Consider the following 6,392-nt stretch of genomic DNA (forward strand, 5'->3'; position numbering starts at 1 on the left):
CCAATATTTACCACAGAAAGAGGGAACAGAAAAAACAGAGGGAAGAAAGAATTTAAAATTAATAATTCAAGAAAATTTCTTGGAACCGAAGGACAGGAATTCCCAGACCAAAAGAGTCACTGGGCACTTAGCAAAAGGGCCTGGAAATGAATCCATACAAAGTTCATTTTCATGAACTGTCAGAACACTGAGGACAAAAAGAAGCCCCTAAACACTTCCAGCAAGGAAAAAAAAAGTGGTTTTCATACCACAGATCAGGAGTTAAAACAGCACCACATTTACCCACAGCAGCATCAGAAACTGAGAGATACTGGGATAATGTACTCACAGTTTGGAGGAAAAATGGAGTTCTGTACCCAACCAGACTATCATGTAAGTGACAGTGGATTAAAGGTATTTTTTTTTAATTTATTTGTTTGACACAGAGAGAGAGAGGCAGCGAGAGAGGGAACACAAGCTGGGGGAGCGGGAGAGGGAGAAGCAGGCCTCCCGCTGAGCAGGGAGCCCAATGCGGGGCTCAATCCCAGGACCCTGGGATCAGGACCTGAGCCGAAGGCAGCCGCTTAACCGACTGAGCCACCCAGGTGCCCCTGGATTAAAGGTATTTTAAAGTCATGTGTCTGCCATGTATCCTTTTTCAGAAAGCTACTGAAGGACATACTCCACCAGAACAAGGACTAATTAAGAAAGAGGAAGACATGAGATCCAGGAAAATCCAACCCAGGGGAGAAGCAAAGGGAATCTTCAGGATGAAGACATTTTGAAATGCCAGCCCTGCCACAAACACAGGAGGACTGACCAGTACTGGAGCAGGGCATTAGCTCCTGGAGGTACCCCCTCAGAAATACCCCCATGTGTTTGAATTTAAGCCACTGGCAAGAATCTGAGGATGAATTAGTAATGAGTTCAGAGAAAACTCAGCAAGCACGAAAAAAGAAAGGCGATTATTAACTCCAGGGAAAACAACACGTGTGTGGGTTGGAACAATAACTATGGCATGCCATTGGCCTGGCATGAATACAAATCTAACCCCTGGATACAGAGCTAACTAAAATTATGACATAACTCTGTTGAAAATATAGGGGATGCAAGTGTGTGTGGGAGTGGGGAGAGGTGGAAGAAGCAAATGCTGTCTTCCATAGAATGAATTCAGTAGTATTAATACCTAAAACTGAAACATCAAGAAGCTGTTGTTTAATCATGTTGTTACACAGATGCAGGTAAATAGCACAAGAATTGTCTGGAATATGGAAATGATTGTCTTCTGGGATTGCATAGGGGGTGACTTGTCCAAGCCTTATAGGAATGTCTGATTCATACTACATACAAATATAACTTTGATCAAAAATGAAATAAAAATTCAGTTGATATACCCTCCCCTCCCTGGTAAAGCCTGGGAATCGCTTCAGTAATGTTTGAATGACCTGTAATTAAAGCTAGCTAAAACTCGGCTGTGAACTTATCTGCTATCCTACAATGACTGTCACACTCTCCACCTCCTCCTTTGATAGACAGCAGGGACAACATCCATTTCCCATGATGAGGTCCCACATAGTCTAGCACCCTGACCCTGAGTCCACCTTCCTGGGCAGGCACAGTTCTCCACCACATTCTGACCATTTTGCCATGTGACCACTCAGGGCCTAGCCCCACTGTGGAGCTGTCCTGTGTTTCAGGCCATGTCTTGTTTCTTTTGTGTCCCCACATTACCACGACACCCTGGGCTCCAAATCTCGGCAGGGTTCAATTTCAGCTTTGATGGAGGAAGCTGGCCCTACTCCAGCCAATCACGAATTCCATTCCTTTAGGGTAGGGCACGGTATACATGTGTCTTGTGAAACGGAATAAATTTGGTTTCCCTGCGAGTGCTTTCTGGCCATTGTCATGTCTAGGGAATGTGAAGGATCTTAGTCTTGCTCCCTCCCTCCTTGGGCCCTCAGGATTCTGGCTGTCATCTTCAGAGATGGCTGGGTCATAAGTGAACAATTTAGGGACTTAATCATCCTTCCCCAGAGGACGCTCAAAAACCCATACCTATCACAGAGGTCCAAGACCCCCATTCTGCCGGGGAGCCCATGGGTCACCGTGTGGCCTTTTCATGCAGCCAGTTGGAAATCTGCTGGATTTCCAGCAGGTCACTGTGCTGTGGGATCTCAGGCTGCCTGCCTGGCCGGCACAGACCCACCGGCCCCCTCCAGCTTTCCCAGATATTTTCCAACACTCCCAAAGCTGTGTCTTGGGCACAATCCCTCCCCATCCCCCAACAAATAGCAGAAACACCACCAGCTTTCCGTAAGACCCCTCCAGCTGAAGCAGCCCCTTCCAAAGGCCCCCACTGTTTCCCACAGGTTCACGGACTGGGGACCTCCCCATGGCCCCCAATGCCTCCGTGCCGCTGACCACACCAGGACATCCCGGAGACCATGGGCTGGACCACAGCTCAGAAAGAAAAACCACAGAGCTGGCGGGGGCTTTCAGGCCAGCCCCGATCAGAAGCGGTGAGGTCACCATAGACCCCACGAGACAAACTTCTCCCGGGTGCTTTCCCGGAAGCCTCAGTCCTACCTGGTCCCTGGGAGGACAGCAGGGTGGCCGTGTGGCGTCGGCAGGCGAGGCTCCCCGGGGCTGCCTTATCGTGGCCTGGCTGGGCGGAATGCGGTGGAAACCTTTGCCTGGTACAACCGGCCTCTGCAACACAGCCCAGGAATTTTGCGTTGAATAATTTTTAACTTCTGCTCTGAGAGAAAACCAGGGTTGTATATAGTGTCTGTCTACATAGGAATGCCAAGCGGCTTTCACTTAAAAATAAATACCTCAATAATCACAAGGAAACCTGCTTTGGGGAAAAAGAAAGAAACGAACAGAAAAAAGAACAGAAAAAGAAAGCAGTCATGGGGGCTTAGGGACCTCGCTGGCCATCAAGCTGGGCTGCAGGCCAGGTCTTACCGCCCCTGCTGGAATGGAGTGGACGGCGGGCATCTCAGGTGGGGGACTGACTCCCGGGGTGTGGGCAGAAACCCTTCCTGACACTTCTCTGGGTACAAAGCCGGCTTGGCGACCACTCCCCCACCCGCCAGCCCCCCACCTCCCTTGACCTGTAACCCTACGCCCACTACTGCGATTTCTCTTAACAGCCTCATATTACAGAAACCTCTGCGACCTGCAGACCCTGCCTTCCACGCTCCTGGCGGTTAGGTCTGTACTCATCCAAGGCTTGGACCTGTAATCCTGTGGCTGGACGAGACAGAGTCCACACAGAACTCTTGGGGGCCTGTGGACGATGGGAGAGGGGACAGCCTGGCTGGCCCTGTGCAGAGTAACCATTATATAGTGAGCCAGGAAACTCATAGCCTGAAACCAAAGTTTTCCTTGAAAAGACCTCAACTTTCTCTAGCTCTGGGACAGGCATCACTGACCTGTCAGTGTCCCAGGAGAGGCCTATAGACCCGCGTGGGAGGGCTCCAGGCGGCCATGGGAGGGGGTATCACCATCCACTGCAGAGGACAAGCGTCCAGGTGGCCCAGCTCTGTTCTGCCGAGTGGGTCACGGGCTCAACTCCCCGAGAATCGCCATAGGGAACCCTGTGTGTTGGAGGGACTGAGCTTGGGAGGGGCTTTTGTCCAGCATCTGGAGGCGGGGCCAAGCAGAGGGTCCTGGGCGGGTGGGTCAGGAGGGGTTGGCTCCCACCACCCTCCCCACCCAGGCTCCCCCGCCTCTTCATAAAGCATTGTGTGATCCTGAGCACCCCAGGCCCACTCAGGGACAGCAGAAGGCTCTCTTTGCAATGATCCAGCTAGGGGGATCAGGGCCACTACAGGCCCTCTGTCCAAGCAGGGAGGATACTCTTCCAGGCCTATGCTGGGCATAAACCTCAGGAGCATGCATGGAGGGCAGGGGCTCCCCTCAGGACCCACCCTCTTTCACAGTGGATGCCAAGGCGTAAGGAATAGGGGACACAGCAAGCTCAGGCAGGGCCGCAGGCCAGGACCCCCGACAGTTGAAGGGCCACCTGTCGGGGCATGGGCTTGGGCTGCAGGTAGCGGGGCTCCTTGGACGAGAGGGCCCTAGTCCTTCTCACCTTGGGTGAGGGGAGCAGGTCATGCGCCCACCGCAGCGCCACTCCCTGCAGACCACATGGTTGCTTTGGGCATGGGCGTCGTTAGCCCCTTGTGCACGGAGCTGGCTGACCCTTCTTCCATTTGTCCAGCCTGCATCAGGTTTCAAGATGCATCGATTAGCCCCTGAGCTCCCAGAAATGCTCCTAATCCAGGGTGCTGCCCTCTGCGGGTTGCCGGCCCCCATGCTGGGATGCCTGCAGCTTCCCCAACGGCGCCGTGGGGATGCCCCGTCCCCGCCGGCCACATCCCAGCCAGGCTGCCATGTCTACACCTGCCCGCCTCCCCCGTACTCTCGTCCACATCCGCCCGCTCACTGGTGCCCCTTGTTGGACAGTCTGATGATGAACCCTTGTGATTCACGTCACATGTCTCCAACGGCTAATGTGCTTGAACGTGCTCCCTCGTGAGCCTTCAGGCTCAGGGCCTTCCCCTCTGGGACAGGCTCATTCATACCCTTTGCTCCTTTTCTCACTTTTTGGGTGGGATTTCTTTTTCCCGCTAAATTGCCGAACTCCTTGGATCTCCCAGATAACGGTCCCTATGGATTGCTCAACAAACTCAGGTTCTGTCCTGTCTGAATGCCTGACTTTGATATAATCAAATGCATCCATTGTTGGCCTGATGGTTTGAACGCCTGAGGTTTTTTTCGGGTCTGCCTCCCCGGCCCTCCTAGGCCACTGGGCATCAGCAAGTCAATGCTGGCTGGTACTCACCTATCTTGCACGTGCTATGGGGGGATCCAGCTCTGTTTTGCTCTATATCATGATCCTGTCACCCTGACCCCATCCCGGCTGACTTGTCCTGGGCTCTGCTGCTCCCTCCAGTCTGTGTCTCACTTTGCCCAAACCACCTGGTTTGTAAAACTGTCACTTTGCCATATACCCGTAGCACCCAGAAGAGCTGGCTCCCCTCTTCCCTCTGTTTGTGATGTCTACTTAGTTATCCGTGCCTTTTCCTCTCACATATTTTAGAGTAAATTTACCTAGTTCCTGAAAAATCTCCGACTGTAATTTTGCATAGGATTGCCCGGACTTTGCAGATCCGTGCGAAGAACGGGGATTTGTATAATGCTCACTTCCCCACCCACGAGCACAGAGTGCCTCTCACTGATTCAGACCAGCATCCGTAGGCTTTGCTTGAGCCTCTCGGTTCTCTCCATAGATGTTGTGTATCCTCTTGCTTCAGTTAGCTCCTGGATATTTTATCATTTTCCTTGCTGTTGTGAATTCTTTTTTTTCTTCTAATTGGTTAATGCTGGTATACAGAATACTACTGATTTTTTTCATTGTTAAAAATGAGGTGAGGGGCGCCCGGGTGGCTCAGTTGGCTAAGTGACCGACTTTTAATTTCAGCTCAGGACTTGATCTCAGGGTCGTGAGTTCAGACCCCACGATGGGCTCCACACTGGGCATGGAGCCTACCTAAAAGAAAATTTTATGTTATGTAAAATTCACCTCTTTTTGTTTTTTTTTAAGTAAGCTCCACACCCAACATGGGTCTTGAACTCATGACCCTGATATCAAGAGTTGGATGCTCTACCGACTGAGCCAGCCAGGCGCTCCTAAAATTAACCATTTTAAAGTGTCTCTTCCGGTGGCACTTAGCATATTCACATGATGTGCAACCACATCCTGGGGGCATCATGAAGCCCCTTGGAACTTGGGGGACCCTCCGTGGACTCCATGGCAGGTGGCGATGGCAGGTGTTGTGTTGTAAGATGTGGATTCTAATGACATTTAAATGTTTACGTAGGTCTCAGAGAATCCAGCAAAGGGAACAGAGACATTTCAGAAAACAAATCATCACATGCAGGGAACATATCTCACCCTTTCCAAGGGAAGACACAACAGAAAAAGAGCTGACTGTCCAACGCATAAGACATTTAAAGAACTGACAAGTTTAGAATCCTCAGGCTCTCATGATAACTCCTTTCACAAGGGAAGCACCTGCAGGAGGCTGCACTTGGGAGAATAAGCAGCACCAAGAGTTAGAGAAACACAGAAGCATCAAGCGCCTGTGAGTTAAAGTTTATTCAAATACTAAAACGGCTATGGGTGCCATGAGGAAAAGTAAAAAGCATAAACCAGATGGGGTGCGTCCTGGGGTGCGTGCTTACTGCGATCAGGTCAGGAAAGCTCAAACCCACATCTCTGGGAAGGCTCTCAGTGTTGCAGGAGCACCCAAGGGACAGAGGAGCGGAGAGGGACGCCAACCACCCAGGTGGTATCCATGAGCTCTGACCAGCAGCAGGTGAGTCCCAGGGACGCCAACCAC

The sequence above is a fragment of the Mirounga leonina genome, unplaced genomic scaffold (assembly GCF_011800145.1).
Source record: "Mirounga leonina isolate KUSES-001 unplaced genomic scaffold, KU_Mleo_1.0 Mir_173, whole genome shotgun sequence".
Classification (NCBI taxonomy): Eukaryota; Metazoa; Chordata; class Mammalia; order Carnivora; family Phocidae; genus Mirounga; species Mirounga leonina.